Source organism: Prunus avium, chromosome 6 (genome assembly GCF_965620075.1).
Source record: "Prunus avium chromosome 6, drPruAviu1.hap1.1, whole genome shotgun sequence".
Lineage (NCBI taxonomy): Eukaryota > Viridiplantae > Streptophyta > Magnoliopsida > Rosales > Rosaceae > Prunus > Prunus avium.
In genome coordinates, this window is record NC_142289.1 from 22,586,246 (window position 1) to 22,599,847 (window position 13,602).

The following is a 13,602-nucleotide window of genomic DNA, read 5'->3' on the forward strand; positions in this document are numbered from 1 at the left end:
TGAGAGGGATGAGTGGGGATGGAGGAGAGAGGGATAGAGAGGGATGAGATAGAGGGAAAGGAGAGAGAGCGGCTGCGAGTTAGGGTTCGAATCGGAAATGGAGGCTGCGATTTTGATGTCGAGACTGAGAGAGTGAGAGAGGTTGAACACAGACCAAAACTGCGCGTTTCTTTCCCTAAATGTTTGCGTCTTTGCGCGACGAAAAAACATCGGTTGCGCAAAGTTAAATTTCGTACTTTGCGCGACGGAAAAATAAACGGCGTCGCGCAAGAAATTTTTAATACGCGGGATTGGAATCGCCAATAATTTGAGAACTTGCGCGACGAAATGAACAACATCGTCGCACACCATAAACCCTAAACCCTAAACCCTTTCAAAACCCTAAATCCTGAGAATTACATTGAGCGACGGCAATTTCATTACGTCGCGCTATCATTTATTGCGCGACGAATAAGACAAATATTCGTAGTGCAAAGTACAAAAAGTAAACAATATAAAATGTTAGTGAATATGTTGTTTTAATGGGGCTACGCATTGTACGATGGGTGTTTCACCGATCCAACCGTCAAACTTGTTTGTTTATACTTAGAGATCGTACACACCAAAAATTGAAAAAATGCAAGATTCATAGATGATGTTACGGGATCAAAATTTTCGACGGTTATAAACTAAAAATCACGATTTAACGGTTTTTTTAACTCCGATTTTGATGATTTTTTATGGGTGCACTCCTTTACTGTATATGAATACAATGATTGAATTGGATCGTCATTTAAAGATATTTACAATAGTGGATACCACAAAATTGTATGTTCTATTTAACAAACATATACAAAATGTATTCATTTTTTTTTAATATAGTGTTTTCATGACACACGCATTCTAGGAAAGTAGTTTCAACGATCCAACCGGTAGAGTTGTTGGTTTATACTCAGAGATCGTACATGCCAAAATTTGGAAAAAAATATACAATCACACATGATGTAACAGGACCAACATTTTCGACGGTTACAAATGAAAAATCAAATTTGAACGGTTAATTTAACTCCAAATTTGATGATTTTTTACGTCTACAAACCTTGACCCCGTATGAATATAATAAATGAATTTGATGTTCATTTAAAAATATTTACAGTTTAATTTCGACTTTTTTTTTTAAACACACTTTGCGCGACAATTATATACGTCGCGCAAAGTGAAACAGAAAATAATAAATAATTTATATTGATTATTTTTTAAACGAATATTGCGACGAGGCCGTATAAGTCGTCACGCAGTTATCTGCGCGACGATAGTCTTCGTCGCACAAGGTTATTTATGTTATTTCGCAATAAGTTGAGATTTTTAGGGACATGTCTTTTGCGCGACGGGTAAAGTTTTTCGTCCCGCAAGATTATTTCTATTATTTCAAAAATTTGTTGCATATTTGTTAACTGCCGCGACGAAACACGTCGTCCTGCAAAACCTCCTCTTACGACGGGTAAATATTTTCATCGCGCAAGATTATTTTCTATTAATCAAAGATTATTGTATATTTGTTAATTGTCGCGACAAAATTATTTGTCCCGCAAAACCTCATTGCGCGATACGATAGTAGTATTCGTCGCGCAAAAATAAGACCGGTTGGTTGCCAGGGACGACCGGTCGTTTTTTTACAAATTCTTTGGCCCTTTTTTGCAATTCCGACCTCTGTTCAGTTTTTAATCTATAACTTCCTGACCGTATGTTCAAATTTCGAGTTCTTTATACGGTTGGATTCAGCACAGAAAAACAAAGAATACAGCGCGGACCAAAAGTCAAAAATAGTTACGGATGAAGATTTCCATCCCGCAAAAATGACGACCGGTCGTTTTAGACAAAAGTACTTTTTTTTTTTAGTACAACTCAAGTACATGAGCATTGAGATTCTTTCTCAATTTGAGATGTATATGATGAAATTGGGAAGATGTGCAACTTTTCAGACACGAGATTCATTTCCTAACCGTAATAATTTGCATTTACGCCATAATTAAATGTAAAATAATTTAATTTCAAAAGTATGACTGACTTGAGTTCATTGCTTTTTACATTAATCTTCTCAGTAAGTATATCCAAATTTTTTAAACTCCGTTTTATTTTTCCACATACATATATAATTGGAAATTAGATATAACAAGTACATATATTCAACAAAAGTAGAGTCGCCAATATATTTACACTAACGTAATTACATTACAAGAAATTACCAATACTAAAACATAGTAAGTGTTGTGTAGATACAGCTGCACCAAAATGGATTCAGTTGCATCCTCAACTTGTGATACTCGCAAGTGCACGAGCCGTTGGTAGTTTAGCATATGTAAGTGCGAGGTCGATCCCACGAGGATTGGTGATTGAATGATCCAATTCATTTTCCCTACACAAAACAGAAATGAAAAAGAAATGAAATAAATAAAACAAGGAAGAAAGAAATAACTAACTCAAGCAGATAAATTCCCAAGTTCAATTAGATTAATGGATTGATTCTAGCTAAAGTATGATTAAGCCATGGTGTGTGGTCATAACCTTGTGTTCCTAATTCCCTAATTTGATCATTTGTTGTCTAACCTAAAATTAAGCATTAGGAACCCATTAAGCATAGAAGAACAATTTAAACAACCAAGCATGTATCTAATCCCTGTTGTCGAATGTCCATACATACTCTTCCTATTCATAGTTCAATTCGAATTAAAGCATGGTGTCTACTCTTAATTCAAACCAAGATAGCTAACATGCAAGCCTAAATGGTGATCAATCATTCAAACTAGCATATTAACTTATAAGCATAATGAATAAGAACAAAAACCATAATTGAAACTTGGAAACTAATCAAACTTGAAACTAAAGAAAAGAATTTACATAATGAAAAGTAAAGTGGAACTAAGAAAAACTTAAGGAAAATTTCAACACAAAAGATTTCATTACAACAATTGAAAACTAGAAAGAGAAACTAAGAGAATTTGAGGGAGAGAAGGGAAGGGAGCTCTAGAGAAGTGTTTGAGAGCTCCCCCCCTTGGGGTGTGTTTACAAGCTTGGGAAACCTCACTATATATAGGCCTAAGGAAGCTGAAAATCTGAATTAAGTATGGCTAATGCATACAACACTTGTTTTATAAAATCTGAAATGGTTGATGCACTTCACTAATGCATACAACACTTCCATTATAAAATCTGAAATGGTTGATGCACTTCACTAATAAATCCCACCAGCAGCCCTAGCTCATCTTCATGTCACCATGACCAAGCTTCCAACCAGAAATAATAGCTCATCCTGAGGTCAGCATGACCAGCAACTTCAAGGGCTTACGAATTGGGCTTCCCTTAAGCAAATTAAGACTTTAAGCACTCAAACTTGAAGTTCAGAATGTCTTCTTTCCAGCCATATATCATTTGGGCCAATCCAAGGTCGGAGGAGGAAGTTAAGGCCAAAACAAATTGCTAACTCATTTTGCGCGCTGATAAAATCCATCCTGAGCATGGCTCTGTGTTTGCTAGGTAACAGACTCCATATTTATCCAATGGGGCTGAATTTTGGATATGTTATATTACACACCCATTGGAACAACTTTCATGAAGAATGTGGCCTCATCCGAGCTATGTAGGTTGCTGAAACAAAGCTTGCAATATGACCTACGAAACTGAGCTGGCAGGGGACTGTAGCCAAAATTGAGTTTGTCTTTAAGCTCTTCATCCATTCATCCAAATTAGGCCCTAACATGCATGGATTGCATCATTTACTATCCAAAGCCCTCATTATTACCTAAAGCTCAATGAACTGAAAGATAAACACAAAAAGGATTAAAAGCACAAGTTTAACTCAAAAACATAACCAAATCATAAGCTAGAAGGGTACAAAATGATATGTAAATATGCACCGATCAAATACCCCCAAACCTAGATTTTGTTAGTCCTCGAGCAAAACAAAAGGAAAACAAAGATAAAAACAAACAAGAAGTTAACTAGACCACTTTCGTAGGTAACTCGATTGCATTGAGCATATGCAACAAGCCTTTAAACCTCTAGGCATCCCTAGTAGGAGGAGTTGTGTCTCCTGAGGGTTTAACAGTTACGATACCCACAAACGTTTTTCTAACTCTACAAAACAAAATGGTTAGAAAACTTATTAGATTTGTTAGTTCTTAAGCAAAACCAAAACCAAAAACAAACATAAAAATAAAAACAAAACACAAAACACAAAAAAAACAAAATCAAAATAAAAACTCAAAACAATCTTTCCGAACATTTTGTGAAGAGAAATGACTCATGCACATGACTTAAACGTTTTGACAATAAAAGCTCAATTTTAGACATTATTCACAAAGCGGCAAAGTTCAAAACATAATATGCTCAAAGTGTAGTAGTGTGATAGCCAAATGCAACAAATTCCCCAATCTTAGTTTCCACACAATTTCAAAAATCATACCAAGCACAAATGCAACTTCAAATCTCACCAAAGTTGTCCTCTCACAAATGAATCACTCAGAAGAGGGCTACAATGCAACACTCAGTTATAGACATGGGATTAGAGTTAAATCATAAGGTACTTAACTCAAAAATAGGAAGATGAAGAACTTGCATTAATATGATCTCAAGAAGGAGGACAAACACTTAAAAGTAGAAAAATGAATGCAATTCAACCACATGACATTTAAGATCAATTTAGGTCTTTAGCATAGGTTGTAATGGGGCCAAGGGTGTAAGGTGAGTAAGAAATGAAGGGTATGGATAATACAAAGTCCAAGGAACTCAAAATGTAAGAACATAAAATAATTGTTTACAAGACTTCGAATCATCACGATTAGATTTTTTTTTCTTTTACATGATCAAAACTCCTTATACCTTCATTTACATTGATTCAAACTCCTTTCCAAACACCAAATTATTTTGAAGGCCCAAAAATGAAACCCAAAAATGAAATTTCATTCAACCACCACTTAATTACAACTTTTCTCTTTTCTTTCACCAATTGTGTGAATTTTTTTTTTCTTTTTCGAAATGTAACACCCATTCCCAAACTTAGTATGAAAAACATATCCGAATTAGAGCTCATGAATTCCTTAGAAAGGTAAATATTTGTTTTTCAGGCTAAGGCGAGGAAATATAATTGGTTAAATGAAAGAAAAGGTTTACATGTAGGCTCAAAATGGTAAACAATGGAAAATCATGCTTAAGCATGCATAAGGTTAGCTTGAAAGGCACAAACGATCCAAAGAGGGCCTTAATATCACTTCTTAAATGTTATGAAATCAAATTGCATAAGAATGAATGACTTTTAAGTGTTCAACCAAATCAATGAATAATGAGATCAAACAACAACTTTGATGACAAGAAAATAAAAGTATGTAAATAACACTCATGAATTGAAGTACAAGGCTCAAAAGCTCACTTTATATAGTTGGTTAAATAAGTCTAATTTGTGATTCATACAATTCTTTAGATCATGCAAATCCTTTAATTGGAAAATTATGAAACAAATGGCAAGTGCAAAGAAGGTTTCGAACATGTCATGCTAGAACGATGCCAAATTAATTAATTAATTAACTATTATTTTTTTACAATAAAAATTTACAAGGAAAAAAATAAATAATAAATAAAATTCAATTTTTTATTTAAGTCATGCAACATTTATCACAATCTCATCAAATGTGTTCGGAAAGTGACTAAACAAGATTTAAAACAAGAAAGAAATTTAAATTTTTTTTTAAAATTTTTTTTTAAGAAAAACCAAGTTTACTTGCTAAACTCCAATACCCCCAAACCTAGAAATGAGCATTGTCCTCAATGTTTAAAAATTAGCCACAAACAATGTCATAACAACAAATGAAAGGTATTAAAGCAAATAAAAAAATCACAAAATCACAAAAGAAAACAAAAACAAAATAATTATAAAATAAAAATTACAACACAAACAAACAAACAAACAAAAAAGAAACAGTAAACCCTAATCAATTCTGAAACCCAAAAAAAAAAAAAAAAATTTTGAAGCCCAAAGCCCACAAGAAAGTTAACCCACCTTGAAACCTAACAACGGTGAAAACCTAACCCACAATGAAATCTGAAGCCCACACGTTTGTTATTATTTTTATTTTTATTTTTTTTATAAATAAAATGAAACTTGAATTGGGAGCGCGAAGGCGGGATTTCTGAAAAGAAAATGTGTGGTCCCTGATGCCTTGGTTCCTGGGAAGTCACGGGTGAAAGGGGCGAGGGACGTGTCGCCGCGCAGAAGCAGCTGTCACATCCCCCAAGCCAGAATTATTGGCTTCTTGGGTGAAGCGGGACGACTTTTTCACTAGAAGGTGGTGAAAGGTGAAAATGCAATTAAGGGGGGTTGGGAAACGGGTGCGGCGACATATAGAGATAAGCCGTAAGGGCCGCACAGAACTCAGAACCACAGCGGCTAGGGTTTAGCAGACTAAGTCTATAAAAGGTAAAAAGAAAGGGTAAAAAAAAACACAAACTCAGAAACACACAAAAGAGAAAAGAAAGAAAGAAGAAAAGAGAGTGAGAAATCAAATGGCCTCTAACTACCCATTTTCGTTGGATCTCAACCTAGCTCCACCGACTCAGACACGAGGCCAAGCAGCGGCACCAGTATGGATGCCCTACTTTTCTTCCGCACGGGGGCCTGTGACAGTAACTGACTCAATACTCCTGGACAACGATGTTGCCATTGGAGTGGCTAGAAATTTAGTGACTCCTAAAGATATACGTGTTATGGGGACAAGGGATGACAACCGGGTCGTGAGCGATGCCCTGGCACTGAGCGTGCAGAGTACAGCAACAGTCGCAAGTTTGGGTCATCGCCTACTTGCGAAGTCCCATGAGGTAGAGGTGCTTAAAGCTCAGTTGGCGGCGGAGCGAAGTATGGTTGAAGAGTGTCAGACTGCTATAAAAAGCTTGAAAAGGGAGAGGTCAAGGATAGTGGAGGTGAATCGACACCAGCTAGAAGTATTGCGGGACGAGAATAGAAACCTATCAAAGATGGTAGAGTTGTACTCTCGCGACATGCGAAAACAGCTGGAAGACCTAGACCGACCGGGTAAACGCAAGCAAGCAGATCGTGAGAGTAGTTACGCTCAAGCTAAGATTGCGATCTTTGGGAGCTCAAGTGGTGAGCCCCAAGAGGCTGTGCATGAAGCCCAGGAAGAGGACAGCCAGAGGGCCAAACTCAAAGCTCCAATGGTCGAGACACCGAGCACTGTGAAGAAATGACTTCTACTGCATTATTGATGTTTTTATTTTAATTTATTTTATTTTTTTGGTTGTTTTTGTCTTTATTTTGTTTTGGAAATAAAAGAGTAAATTTGCAGAAGGAAAAAGAAAACGGAAAAGAAAGCACACTTTCCAAACTTAAATCAAACGAAGACGACAAACGGAAATGGAAGCACAGTTCCCTAACTAAAATAAAATAAAGATAATAGCCGAAAGGGAAAGGCAAAAACACAAAGCTCTAGAAAATGAAAGTAACGGGCAAAACAATAAAACACCAGAAAACACGGAAAAAAAAAAGTAAAGTGAAAGTAAAGGTGCTCCCCCTTGAAGCGATTAGGTCGAGCATGCCCGGGAAATCCGAAATGGTGTTGGCACCTTCATTAGCATATGTCTATTTAAAGCACGCCTCTACAAGCGGATGATACCCAGCATTTCTTCCTGCAAACTCAAGGAAAAACATCAAAAAATCCAGAAACAAAAAAATGGCATCCTCATGCATTCACCTTGATGATCTCGACCTTGAGCTGTCCCTTGCACCACCGAATGCCCAGACAAGGGCTCCTCCAACTCCTGTCTTCCCAAACTCCACATATCATCACGGCACGGCCTCAAACTTTGCTGAGGCAATACCGAACTTTTCTGAGGCACTGTCGAACAGAGCAGTGCTGCTAGGAGGCATGATTAGCAGCAAGCTCACTCCGACAGATCATCTGCATGTGGCACAGAGGTCTGACAAGGCAGCGGTAGAGGAGTCCCACAATTTAACTGTGCTCCACGCGGTCTCCGCTACCAATTTGGGCATGCGATTACTGGCGAGGACAAGGGAGTGTGCCGCGATGAGCGAGGAAATAGCTTCCTTGAAGGCTATGGTGGCGGACTTGCAGAAGCGGCTCTACTGTGCCAATAAGCACGTGGAAGCACTGCAGAGAAAAAATGAGGACCATGTGGAGCTGCTGCAGATTCTACAAGTGCGAGAAAATAGAGGCAAGCCATGATGATGATGGAGATGAAGAAGATGAAGAAGATGATGAAGAAGATGATGATGATGATGTTTTTTTTTTAAATTGTTTTTTTTATTGTTTTGTTTTTTTTTTATTGTTTTTTTTTATTGTTTTTTTTTATGCAATGTTTGAAATAAAAATGTGTTTTAACACTCAGAAATAAACTAACTAACCATACCACGTAAATAAATAAATAAACTAACATAACAACACAAAAACAGAAACAAAACAAAAACAAAGACTCAACAGAAAAGAAAACAAAAAAAATAAAAAAAACTTAATTTAAAAACACACAATATACAAGCAACTCACGGATGACCAGTTAAGGGCCTCAGAAAACACAGCCAGGGGATCCGGGAAGGTTGGAGGGGTCACAATGGTCCCGCTTAAAACCCAAACTTCTTAGACACCGAAGGTGTCGCCTAAAGAACTCCTAGACACTGTATTGACGAAGGTGCTCACTGGAGTTACCATAAGTCGGCTCATATGAAAAATCTTTTTTTTTTTTATAAATATATTCTCGTAAGAAAAAGAAACAAAAACAAATTAAGATAACATGAAATAACAAACCATAAACGAAAATGAACTAAGTACTCTAAACAAACTCGAACAAACGATATAAATTATTGTACTAAAAGAAACAAACCAAGAAACCAAAGAAAAAAAACAAACAGCACTTTCTATCACCTATTTATCACCATTTGGACAGATTCGTTTCATTGTTTTTCAGCTTCGACCTCTGTTCAGTGTTTAGGCTATAACTTTCCAACCGTAAGTCCAAATTTTACGTTCTTTATATGGTTGGATTCAGCATAGAAAAACAAAGAACTCAACGCGGACCAAAAGGCAAAAACAACTACGGAAATAAACAGAATTCAAAGAAGAGAAATGATTGAAATGCTCCCCCTTGAAGCGATTAGGTCGAGCATGGATGCACTTGGAGGTCGCGACTTCTCCCACTACTCCACACTTCCTATCTTTGAAGTTGCCATCTCTCTCCATTTTTATTGAGCTATTTACATTGCTAAAACAAACACATACAAAAACTTGAAATGGAATTAAAAGGATTAGGAAATAAAAACTAAAATGAAAAGGAAAATTAACACACATCCAATTCCATGCTTCAAAGCAACAAGCACCAATGGGTTGTGTAAGCTGGGACTTAAACCCAGTTCTCTTGCTTGTTGGGCAATTGTCCTTTTCTGTTGGACTACAAACACAACTGGTCCATTAACGTCATTAACTTTAAAACAAGAAATTGTCTAGAAAAACATGAAAATGAAAAATAAAAATAAAACAAGTAGGGAAAAGAAATAGAACCAAACTATGTTGCCAATCCCCGGCAACGGCGCCAAAAACTTGTTGTGTAGATACAGCTGCACCAAAATGGATTCAGTTGCATCCTCAACTTGTGATACTCGCAAGTGCACGAGCCGTTGGTAGTTTAGCATATGTAAGTGCGAGGTCGATCCCACGAGGATTGGTGATTGAATGATCCAATTCATTTTCCCTACACAAAACAGAAATGAAAAAGAAATGAAATAAATAAAACAAGGAAGAAAGAAATAACTAACTCAAGCAGATAAGTTCCCAAGTTCAATTAGATTAATGGATTGATTCTAGCTAAAGTATGATTAAGCCATGGTGTGTGGTCATAACCTTGTGTTCCTAATTCCCTAATTTGATCATTTGTTGTCTAACCTAAAATTAAGCATTAGGAACCCATTAAGCATAGAAGAACAATTTAAACAACCAAGCATGTATCTAATCCCTGTTGTCGAATGTCCATACATACTCTTCCTATTCATAGTTCAATTCGAATTAAAGCATGGTGTCTACTCTTAATTCAAACCAAGATAGCTAACATGCAAGCCTAAATGGTGATCAATCATTCAAACTAGCATATTAACTTATAAGCATAATGAATAAGAACAAAAACCATAATTGAAACTTGGAAACTAATCAAACTTGAAACTAAAGAAAAGAATTTACATAATGAAAAGTAAAGTGGAACTAAGAAAAACTTAAGGAAAATTTCAACACAAAAGATTTCATTACAACAATTGAAAACTAGAAAGAGAAACTAAGAGAATTTGAGGGAGAGAAGGGAAGGGAGCTCTAGAGAAGTGTTTGAGAGCTCCCCCCCTTGGGGTGTGTTTACAAGCTTGGGAAACCTCACTATATATAGGCCTAAGGAAGCTGAAAATCTGAATTAAGTATGGCTAATGCATACAACACTTGTTTTATAAAATCTGAAATGGTTGATGCACTTCACTAATGCATACAACACTTCCATTATAAAATCTGAAATGGTTGATGCACTTCACTAATAAATCCCACCAGCAGCCCTAGCTCATCTTCATGTCACCATGACCAAGCTTCCAACCAGAAATAATAGCTCATCCTGAGGTCAGCATGACCAGCAACTTCAAGGGCTTACGAATTGGGCTTCCCTTAAGCAAATTAAGACTTTAAGCACTCAAACTTGAAGTTCAGAATGTCTTCTTTCCAGCCATATATCATTTGGGCCAATCCAAGGTCGGAGGAGGAAGTTAAGGCCAAAACAAATTGCTAACTCATTTTGCGCGCTGATAAAATCCATCCTGAGCATGGCTCTGTGTTTGCTAGGTAACAGACTCCATATTTATCCAATGGGGCTGAATTTTGGATATGTTATATTACACACCCATTGGAACAACTTTCATGAAGAATGTGGCCTCATCCGAGCTATGTAGGTTGCTGAAACAAAGCTTGCAATATGACCTACGAAACTGAGCTGGCAGGGGACTGTAGCCAAAATTGAGTTTGTCTTTAAGCTCTTCATCCATTCATCCAAATTAGGCCCTAACATGCATGGATTGCATCATTTACTATCCAAAGCCCTCATTATTACCTAAAGCTCAATGAACTGAAAGATAAACACAAAAAGGATTAAAAGCACAAGTTTAACTCAAAAACATAACCAAATCATAAGCTAGAAGGGTACAAAATGATATGTAAATATGCACCGATCAGTAAGCAACAAATAAATTGCATTATTCATCATCCGAACTATAATAACCTTCGTTGTCTTCGCTATCATCACTTTCAGTCTCCCAATCATCCCATCCTCCTCCTCCTCCTCCTCCTCCTCCATAACTACATCGTATCTAGGAAGATCACCGAGGTCAATTGTAATGGATTGAATTGGTATTTCTCTTGAAGACACTCCTTCGAGCTGAAATGGTTCCTGAACAACATTTGTATCGCGAAGCGTTTCCGCATCATTTTCCATGCAAGATTCTGACCGTTGGTCAGCGACATCGACGTCAGATGGGTCTAGTTCTGGTATAGCATATACGTTCCTGTGATCCATCTGCTGAACAACTTTCCACCCGCTCCCTGCTTTAGGGTCATCTACATAGACAATTTGTTTTGCCATGTTTGCCAAAATGTATGGGTCGTCATCGTACCAAGTTCTGTTCATGTTCATGTTCACAGATAGTAACCCTTGATCGATTTTAACACTTCCCTGCCTATTTGGGTTTGTATCAAACCATCGACACTTAAACATGATGACTTGGTATCGGTCTTTGTAAAGCAATTACACGACAGTTGTGAGTTTGCCATAGAAATCAATGTCCGTACTTTCCCCTCCACCTGGAACATGGACACCGTTGTTTTGCGTACACAACTTTTCATCTCGTGCAGTCCCTAAAAACTTGACGCCATTAACATGACAACCCGAGAATAATTCAGCTCGAATTGGGCCGAATGCCAAGTTATACAACTCTTCACTGTAAGTGGGGGAATTATCTGATTTCAACTTATTCACCTAATATTATACAAAAACATTCACATGTTAGTTTGAGAAAATTAAATACTACAATATATATGTCAATTACAAAACACTTATAACTTACATATTCCAAAAACCATTTTGGAAACAATTCACGGTGTTTCTTGGAATACAAATGCGATGGATGTTCTCGCTTCATCATCTCTTCATGCTCATCTAAATATGCCATTATCTCATCACAATTGTTCAATACGAACCAATGCGCTACCTCCATGTCATTTCTGGAAAACGACACTCCTCGTACAGGATCTCCAAAGGGTTGTACACTTTGGGCAAAAACAGAAAGTTGCTCATTTCTCACACCTCCGTCATTATTGCGGTGAGGTCAATTGAAAGCCGTGTCCACGTCTTTTAAATACATTCCACAAAAAGTAAGCGCCTCATATTGAACCCAAGCCTCTACAATTGATCCTTCGGGCTTCGCTCTGTTGCGTACGCTTTTTTTCAGCTCTCCGAGTAGCCTGCCAAAATAAAATGAAAAGATGCAAATTAGCAAGTAGGAAGCATGAGATAATGATGCTTACACGAATGATGATGATTATATACCTTTCTATTGGATACATCCAGCGATAGTTGACTGGACCAGCAAGCAATGCCTCTTCTGGTAAGTGAACCATCACATGAATCATACTTGTGAAGAAAGCCGGAGGGAATATCATCTCAAACTTGCATAAGACTTGGACAATGTCATGGCGCAACTGATCAATGTCTGTCTTTCGCAACGTTTTTGCCGTCAGTTGGGAAAAAAATCTGGACAATAATATGATTGGCTTCACTACATCTTTCGGCAATAGGTGTCGAATCCCCATAGAAAGTAGGCGTTGCATAAACACATGACAGTCATGGCTCTTGAGTCCAGTAAATTTACCCCCGTCAACATTCATGCAATGTGCGATATTAGAAGCATATCCGCCAGGAAACTTAACAGACGAGACAAACTGTAGAAACTCTTTTCTGTCATTCGGTTTCATGGAAAAAAATGCAAGATCTCTTATAGCTTTATCAGTGCCCCTTTTCAGCCATAAACCCCTTCGTATGCCCATTCTTTCCAAATCAAGACGAGCTTTTATTGTGTCCTTTGTCTTCTCCTTGATATCTAGAATCGTTCCTATCAATGTGTCAAACACATTTTTCTTAACATGCATAACGTCGAGATTGTGCCTCAATTTTAGTTTCGACCAATATGGAAGCTCAAAAAACATAGATTTGTGCGTCCAGTTCATATGTGTAGCAGGTCTGGTCCGACTAACTATTTTCCCAAATGGAGCAAAATCCAAACGATTAAGCTGTTCCAAGATCTGATCACCGGACGATTCTCTAGGTCTTGCGCGACGCTCTTTGTTCCCGTCGAACTCTTTATCCTTTTCCCGCCACTCGTGGTCCCATGGCAACCATCTTCGATGCCCAAGGTAACACACTTTTCCAGCGTGCCAACCAGAAGTTACATCTTCCTTGCATACAGGGCATGCCATATAACCCTTTGTGCTCCACCCCGACACCATTGCATATGCGGAAAAATAATTCACAGTC